Source organism: Oenanthe melanoleuca, chromosome 26, assembly GCF_029582105.1.
Source record: "Oenanthe melanoleuca isolate GR-GAL-2019-014 chromosome 26, OMel1.0, whole genome shotgun sequence".
NCBI lineage: Eukaryota > Metazoa > Chordata > Aves > Passeriformes > Muscicapidae > Oenanthe > Oenanthe melanoleuca.
In genome coordinates, this window is record NC_079359.1 from 1,524,102 (window position 1) to 1,533,556 (window position 9,455).

The following is a 9,455-nucleotide window of genomic DNA, read 5'->3' on the forward strand; positions in this document are numbered from 1 at the left end:
AGTCTTGGAGTCAAATTTTGGCCTTTGGGTTTAAAAAAAATAAGAGATGAACACTTGGGAAACTCAACTCCAGTTCAGTCTTAATTCCATCTTTCCTTTTACAGCTGGATGATGAGGTGACTAAAGGAGTCATTGGGAACAGGAAATCAAAAAATGAGGTGGACAGGAAAAAAAGCTGTGGAAAGAAGGATGAGGAAGCTCTTACTCAATGTATTATCTTTGTGGGGATGCTCCTGTAACACTTCTACAGTCACAGAATCACAGAAACTGGTTTGGGTTTTAAGGGACCTAAAATCTCATTCCAACCCCCTGCCCTGGGCAGGAATGGCCATCATTTGGTACAGCCAGAAAAGGATTAAAAAACACACAAAAAAAAGGACAGGATGGTGTTCCTACAAAGAAATCCTCAAATAGTATTTCCACATTTATTGTAGGACAAAATTCCAGTAGCTCTTGCTTTTAGCATAGTAGAGGAGTTGGATGAGATGATGTTTAAATGTCCCTTCCAACTCAAAGCATTCTGTGATTCTGTGGCAGGAAAATGATTCTTGGAAGGAAACATCTGTAGCTCAGCAAAGGGCTCCAACATCTATATAAAGATTTCTATTATGTTCAGTAATCCATTACTGACTGACAGAGACACACAGCTCTATTGAAAGCCAAAATATCCTGGTAAAATATGGTCTAAAACCTGAGTGTGGGCACAGCCCCGCTGACTCCAACAGCCCCCACCAAGAATTTTCCCTTTTTCCCTTTTTCCCTTTTTTCTCTTTTTTCCCTTTTTTCCCTTTCTTCCTCCCTCAAACACACACACACACACTGGGAAGCGCCTGCCTCAGTGTGTAACCAGGTTTTACATTGCATATCAGCCCAGAAAATGAATTCAGAGATGAAATGTGAAAGGCAGAGTGAGACAAGAGTCTTATTTAAATAACAGATATGGTTTTGTCTTTGAAAGTGAGAATTTGGGTTGAATAGCATGACTGAAAATCAGAGTGATAGATCCACAGAGTAGTTTGGGTTGGAAAGGACATTAAAGAGCATTCCCTCCCAGCCCAGGCTGCTCCTGGATGAAAGAAACCACCAGGATCATCCTGGTTTGGCTGCTGGGTTTGTTTCACCTCTCAAAACCAGACCAGAAATAGAGAGCTGGACTAAAAATAGGCCAGGCTGGGTCTGGCAGGCACCGTGCACGGGAAGCTGGTGGGTTTGGTTTCCAGTGGAAGCTGGTTTGGATTGGAAGGACATTCCCTGTGTCAGGGATGTGAGATTTCATTCCTGTTTATGCACTGCCCGTGTCAGACCGTCCCACAGAAATCCTTTTGGGAGAGACGCTCAGCCAAGCACAGGGAAATCCAACATTTCCTCAAAAGAAGAGCCACAAACCCACGAAATAAGTGACTTATTAAGATTATTCTTTAACTGAAGGCACTGTCCTCGGAGGATTGCTGTGGACAGATTGAGGGATCTTCCATCCATCCATCCATCCATCCATCCATCCATCCATCCATCCATCCATCCATCCCTCAGGTTTTTGAGCCTGGTGGTTCCTGTGGCACAGGAATTGCTGTGCTGGACACAGAGTGGTGGCATTGGGACCCTCCTTCCCCCAGAGCTGACAAAAACCTGACCCAGCCCAACAAGGAGCAGGCCAGGCTTTGTTGTTGATATCCTAAATATCCCAAATACCCAGCTGTGACCAGGCCCTGCAGTTATTTCTGTTTATTCCATGAGTGGGAGGCATCACCTTTTCTCATGGACACAACTCTGCTCAAACCTGTTTGAAGTGACTGGAGCGTGTTGTGAGCAAATCCTGCGGAATTATTCCCTTTCTCTCAGAGCCCCAACACATTTTTACAGCCAGAAATTGAGAGACCACAGTAAGGAACATGCCCTTGAATTATCTCCCAGCACTCAGCGTCAGCTGTATCAGGTTAACAACGCCTGAGCCAATTCCAACCCAACATTTACGGGATCAAGTGTCCAAATTTTGTGCAGCACAGCGATGAAGGCTCGCTCACACGGGCTGGGATTTTGTCCAAGAGTTTAAGGGTGATTTAATTTAATTGTAAATGATGCAATAGACATATGGCTGGGAAGCTATATGCCAGGAAACATGTTTTCTGTAAGTATTTTAGCAGGCAGATGGCACACAATGGTTTTGGTGCAGTCATTTCCTCACCTCTTAAAAGTTACTATTTCGGACAGATGAAATAATCCCATTCCCACCATCCTCCCAAGGCAGCAGCACTGCTGACCCAGAGGATGTGCAGCATTTGAGGGCTATTTCTGTGCAGAATCACATCAAATAAATCAGCCTTACAGCCACCTCCCCATTGCCATTCATGAGTTTCAAAGCTTTTTAATAACTTTCCCACTTAAACTGGAGCAGAGTAATAACTCTGCACAGCACTTCCAGAGGCACGTGGAGGCACTTGGAGCACAGCCACACCACGGGGAAACCCCAAAAGACACAAATTCTGCATCCCCACCCTCAGCCTGAGCATGCCCCATGCCCAGACAGAGCAAATTCTCCTTCTGGGAATGACAGCCCCTCTCCTACACCCAGCACCCTCAGCCCCAAAAACTGCTGATGGAGGAGGAGGGGATGCTGCAGGAGGAGACCCGGCTTTTGGGAATGGTGGGCAGCCAGAGCAGAGTAAAAAAAAATGGGATTTAATGAAGTTTGGGTTGTTTCTCCTAGGAAAATGCTGTTGGGATCACATCTGCTTTGGTGCAGCACCAAATCCTGCCCAGGGCTGAGCAAGGGCAGCTCCTGCTCCTGCAGGAGAGCACAAACTGCTCTGAGCAGGCAGCTCCTGGGGGATGGAGACATGGGGTTCAATTCCTGAGGGATGGAGACATGGGGTTCCATTCCTGAGGGATGGAATGGTGGGGTTCAATTCCTGAGGGATGAATTTATGGGGTTCCATTCCTGAGGGATGGAGACATGGGGTTCAATTTCTGAGGGATGCAGACATGGGGTTCAATTCCTGAGGGATGGAGACATGGGGTTCAATTCCTGAGGGATGAATTTATGGGGTTCAATTCCTGAGGGATGAATTTATGGGGTTCCATTCCTGAGGGATGAACTGATGGGATTCACCTACAAAAAGGGTAAATAGCCCCCCAGCTGCCCTGACACCACCATCCTTATTGAGATTTCCTTACAAACTTGTCCCCCATTTGTTTTACCGTGCTGGGATTTGCACAGTGCTGAAATTCTATTGTAACTCTCGGGGCAGGAAATGCTTCTTTCAGAAACTCCATCCCGAGCCTCCTGCCAGGGTATCCTTTGTGGGAAGGTGGCTCTGGAGAGGCTGGTGCCTCAATTTCTGCACCAGAGCATCCTGAAGAGCCCTGGGCACACTGCTGGGAGACTGGGAGCTGCTACAAGGTCTCCCTAAATCCCTTTTTTTTTTTTTTCCCTCCTTCAGTCATTCCCAGAACTTCAGTGAGAGCCCAAACCACAACTAGAGGTGGTTTTTGGATGAGTTTCAGGGCTGTTGGATTTTCTTGTTGCCTCCGCTGCCGCTCCTTTCTGTGCTGATGGGGAGATATCATCTCCACCTCCTTCTTCCCGTCTCAAATCCAGGAGGGATTCCTTCCCGGGACAACAAAGGGCTTTATTTAGCCCTGCTGCTGGGGTTTCCTGCTTGTGCTGCTCCAACTGTTTCCAGGTCACTCCAGCGGCTCCGTGCCCATCCTGTGCCAAAATTCCTTTTTTTTTTTTTTTATTTTTAATTAATTAATTAATTAATTAATTTATTTATTTATTTATTTATTTATTTATTTATTTATTTATTTATTTATTTTTGTGGGGTTTTTTTTCCCCCCATCCAAAGCATCCCCTCCTCGCCGGCTGCTGCGTTTTCCCCTTCTCGCTCCTGACTCGTTCCACCTCCAGGAGAACATTCCCGTGGGGAAGAATTCCATGGAAAAAAATCGCTGAAATGCGGTGATTCCCCGGCAGCCTGGCGCTTCAGGACGGATTGAAGAGCTGGGAACAGCCCGCAAAGCGCTGAGCACACAGGAGGCGCTAAATGAGCATCGCCCTGATGAGATTTGAACCAACAGAGTAAAAGTTTCAGGCATAAAACTCCTCAGAATCTCTCCAGCAGATGGTTTGCCTGGCTGGAGTCGTGTGTGCAATTCATATTTGCTTTATTATTTGAAGATATTGATTTTAGCAGAATGATCATACCCAGCAATTTGTTTTAATAGACCACTTTTATTAACAGTGTGTGAGACTTGCAGCAGCCATGCATCTTTCTTGGTTGGTTTTTTTTTTTTTTTAAGATTTTCAAAAGCTTTTTGGAGTAAAATATATGATCTGAAGAGCACAAGTCTGAGATTCTGAAGGGTTTTTTCAGCTGTTTCTCCTGGAGAAATGATTCTGCTGTAAGTGAATAGTAGCTGTGCAAGTGAGTGATAAATAGCAGGGCACAGTTAAATGCAGTTGGAAGGGTTGTGAAGAGGCAAGAATTTGCTCAAGTTAAAAAAACAGAATATATATATACACATACATATATATATATATGGGTTTTAATTTTAAAACCAATAATTTAATTGTTATCCTGCCTCTGAAACTGTCCAAGGCCAGGTTGGAAAGATTTGGAGCAACCTGAGAGAATGGAGATGTCCCTGCCCATGGCAGGAGTGGAACTGGAGGATTTTTAAAATACCTTCCAGCCCAAACCATCCTGGAATTTTATGATAATCCCCTGGGAAGAGTAAATAAGTGAATTACCACCTCTGCAGGGTGCAGCTGCCATCAGATGCACAAGTGATTTTAGGCAGCAGCTCTCAGGGTGTTGGGGTACCAAGATACCTTCAAAATCTGTTTTTTTAAATTTTTCTGGAAATTTCCCCATTAGTTTGAATGCACCAAAATGAGTTGAACATACCAGGAGCATGAAGGAGGAATGTGAGAGGGCAGAGAGGAGAGGACAGAGCTGGACCAGTCACATTCCTGTCCCCATCCATCAGAGCCCAGATTCTCATTAACCTGATTTCATTGATTGCTCTCCATTGCTGCCCCCTCCAAAATGTTGTAATAAACAGCAGCACCACGATAAAAATCATTACAGCATAAGTCTGGTAATTCAGAGAGGAGATTGGCTCCTCCATCCAGAGCTGCAGCTGCTAATTGCAATTTATTTCCCCGTTTTTGGATGTCACAGGAGCATGAGCAGGACTGGTGGCTGGGGCTCCCCATCCATGGCCAGTAGGGCAGCAAGGCCATCCTGTGGCTGCAGAATCCCAGGTGGATGAGATGTTTAATTTAAAATTTCATTCCAAATAAACACTGCTCACAATGCTGCTCATTCTGAGTGCAATTATGGGATTGTGGAATCGTTCAGGTTGGAAGAGTTTTGAGTCCAGCATTCCCCAGCACTGCCAATCCCACCCATGTCCCCAAGTGCCACATCCACACATCTTTTAAATCCCTCCAGGGATGGGGACTCCACCCTGGGTCACCTTTTCCAATTCTTGACCAACCTTTTGGTGAAAATACATTTCCTATTGGCTGCTTTTATGTGTTTAATTTATTGTCTTTACAAATATCCTTCAAATACAACCACCTGATGGGTTGCCTTGTTGATCCCAAGTTTCCACTTGCCAGAAGCCTGGCTGGCTCCTGCTGAGCATCCTCTCTGCCCAGGGAATTAGAGGAAAAAAAAAATAAAAAATCTCAGTTTCATTGCCTTTGTTTGCAGGGAAATCCCCCCTCCAGCTGTAATTCACGCAAAGGCAGCACAGCCTTAAAAAAACCCCAATTTTGGTGGTGTTTCTGAGAGAGAAACCAAAACTGTGATTAGAAATGAAAGGAGTGGCTCTGAGTAAAGAGCAGCTCAGTGCCAGGTGCTGCTGGAGCATCAGAGGAGATGAAACCCCTCAGTGGCAGCAATGAAAGCAGCTCAGGAGAGCAGGGCTCTGCTCTCCACCCTGGCAATTGCTGATAATAAAGTGCTGCTGTTTTCCACCTGGGCAATGAGCTCCCAGAGGGACCAGGCTCTTCATTTTTCAAAGGAGGATTTGTTCAAATGCAGGGATGGGAGCATCCTCGGTCATTACCCACTGCTGCTGCTCTGACCCACTGCTCTGGAGCTGCCAGGACCTGCCTCCCAAACCTCCTTTTGTCTGGGGTTTGAAGTCGTGTCCTTGCTCTTAGAGGGATAAATAAAAAAGAAATAGAAATCTAAGAGCCACTTCTTTGGTTGTCTCCTGAAGAGAAGGATGCAGCAGCAAAACTGTTTTAACTGCAGAGCCAGATGACCTGAAAAAATGACAGGGCTCTGCCAACAGCTACGAGCTGCCAGCTAAATTCAGACACCACTTATTTATTGATGTGTTTGTACAATAGGAGTGGCTGGGAAGGCTGCAGACTCCCAGGTACCTTCTGATGGCTCATAATAAGCGCAGACAACACAGACCCACGGTGAATAATAGAACAAAAAGCTCCCAGGATCACTGGGAATCAAAGTGCATAGGGAAGTAGATGGTATCCAGTGAAACCTCCTGGGAAGGGGAGAGAGGGGCAGCTCAGCAGGAGCTGGGACTCGCAGGGCAGTCACATCCAATAGGAGCATCCCACAGAATTACCCTCTCGAATCCCAGTGCTGGGTCACCCCACTAATCACAGAGCTGGTGGGAGGGTCTGACTGAAGGAGCACTGAGAGTGGGATTGGGTGGAATATTGGGAATAAATCCTGCCTTGTGAGGGTGGGGAGGCACAAGGTGCCACAGCTGTGCCCTGGCAGTGTCCAAGGCCAGGCTGGATGGGGTTTGGAGCAGCCTGGGGCAGAGGGAGGTGTCCCTGTCCCTGGAAGGTGTCCCTGCCATGGCCGGGGAGTGGGATGAGTTTTAACGTCCCTTCCCACCCAGGCCATTCTGTAATTCCATGATTCCATGATCCCATGAAAAGGGATCCAAATCATGGGCACCATCCCAAACTTTTCCTCTCAGTCCTGTAAAAAAAATATATTTATGAGATAGTAAAAAAATGCATTAGAAACGACTGAGGTTCAGAACTTCCTGCAGGAACAGCCAATGGCTCTGGGTGCTCCCAGAGCAGCTGGGAGGGTTTCAGACCCAGAAGGAACTTCCCAGGCACAGCCCCTCTGTCCCCTCCCTGCTCAGGTGGCCTCTTGGCGGCCACAGCAGGGTCAGAGTGGCTTTGGCCGGGCAGTGGGAGGGCTGAGGGAATTCACACGGGGAGTTTGGGGTGAGGGATGCTCTGAGCTGTTTTTTCCCACCTAAAAGGACTTTGGATCCTGTGGGACACAGCCCCAGCCCAGCTGTGATGTCTGATGGGAGGTGATGCTGCATCATTTAGAGAAAGCCCTGGGGTGGCAAAGGCCACAGGATCGATGTGGGCAGCTCAGGCTCCATCACTTACCAGGAGAGCTTCAGAGAGAGCCTTGGAAATGCAAACCCCATCCTGGGACCTCTCCTGGCCAGGCTCACATTAATTGTTACAGGTTTGCAGGTTTGTTTTTATGGAGGAAAGGAGGTTTGTTTGCTTTTTTCTCCCCCTGGAGTTTAACCATCATCTTTTCTCATTAGGAGAGAGGCAGGAGGTCAATAGAGGCTCCTGCCTGGGTGAGATTCCTCTGTAATTTGGAAGGGAAATTTCCAGAGCTGCAGTGCCCGGGGCACCTTGCACAGAGTGTTTGAGAGCAAACCTGGACCACACACCCCTTCCCCTGACCAGCTCCTTCATTAAACACAACAGCTCCAAAATTACCCAGGAATAAGGGATAATTGTGGCTCTGCTGCTGTCCTGGATCACCCTGCTGCCTCCGTGCTGCCCCAGCCGCTGCTTGTGGAATTTCATTGCCAAGCACAGGAACAAAGGACTAAAACCCTCCCCAGGCAGGGTTTGTCAGCCTGTCCTACCCAGAGCACAGGTCGAGAGCTGCCTCCCTCCCTCTGCTCCCTCCTCCTTGTCATCCTTCTTTCTGCTTTTTGATTCCCTTAATTATTTTGGAATCTGGAGAATAATCCTCCGTCAAATCCTGCAGAACAAATTGAACGTCAGGTTTCCAAACCCTCCCGATCAAGCAGATGGCATCACACGCCCGTGAGTCTCCTCCCGACTTCCAGAGCATCCAAGGGCTGACAGATTATCCATTAACGGGCAGATTAATCCTCAGCTGCACAAACAGGGGCAGGGAGAAGACAGGCTTTTGTCTGCGTGGCAGGGAAAAGGAGCAGGGCAGGAGAGGGGCAGCTCCAGCTGTGAGGAGCTTGTGGGCAGAGCCCTGGGCGAGGAGAGCAACGTGATCCAGCCCCCAGGGACCAGGAGAAGAAAAATAACTTTGTACTGGGAAAGGCAGGGCTGGTTATTTCAGTTTCTCATGACTTCTCTCCCCTTTCCAGCAGGGCCCCACCTTCCCACGGATCCTCTCCCCATTCTATTTCCCATTTGGCCATTTTGGCCAACTCTGTCCCACCAGCAGCCAGTGCTGCTTCACCGGCCACCCCACAGCCAAGTGGAGGATTTGGGGTGTTCTGTGAACAGGCAGGGCCCCCCCAGTGCAGCATCAATGCCATCCCCTCCCCTCCCTGCCACTGATTTGCTTGGCAGGTGTGAAATATTAATTGCCTCACATGGGAGCTTGGCTCACTGTCTGTCGCGTTTGACTGAAATATCATTCTCTGCTGCAAATATAATTACTGGGGGTCTGGATTTTAAAAATAGCCTCTCGCCTGTCTGTTAATTAGGAGCCACGCTTTGCTACACAAGGAGATATTTTGGTTAATTATAAAAGAGAAAAGGACAAATTTGTCACGTCTTTTGTTTTCGTTGCGCCGCGTCTCCCGGTGGCAGCGGAGGGGAGCTGGGATGGAGCTGCTCAGCCAGCACCAGCTGTCCCCCCCAAAACGGGGAGGGGGCTGGGGCTGCTGGGGTCTCACAGCTGAGGGGGTGCTGCTGCCTCCCCTCACCCCACAGGAGTTTAAACAAAGGGAGGAAAATTCAATCAAAAGACAGAGCTTCGCTCGAATCCTCCCCACGATTCCTCAGTCAAACCTGATTTATTCTTGTTGAACGTTCACAGTGCTGAGCTGGGGCACCAGGGCTGCAGCTCCAGCACCCAGCACAGCCCCTCCTGCCCATCCCTGGGCTGCCAGAGCTGGCACAGCCCCATCCTTCCCAAATTCAGAAATTCCATCTCCCCCAGACTGCCCACGCCACTCTTCACACCCATCCCTTGTTTCTTTCTTAAAAAGAGAGGGAAAAACAACAAAAAAAGCTGTTTCCAGTGAAAAGGAGGTGATGAGTTTGGGAATGGCAGGTGAAGGTGCTGACAAACCTCCCCTGGCTCTGTGTGTTAATTAATAATGTGTTAATAAACCTCCAGGAGATCAAGGGTCAATAGAGGTGCTGCACTCCTGCCAGCAGCAGCAGAGGGACAGGGAAGGGCCAGAAGTGGCTGTGCTGGCCATGG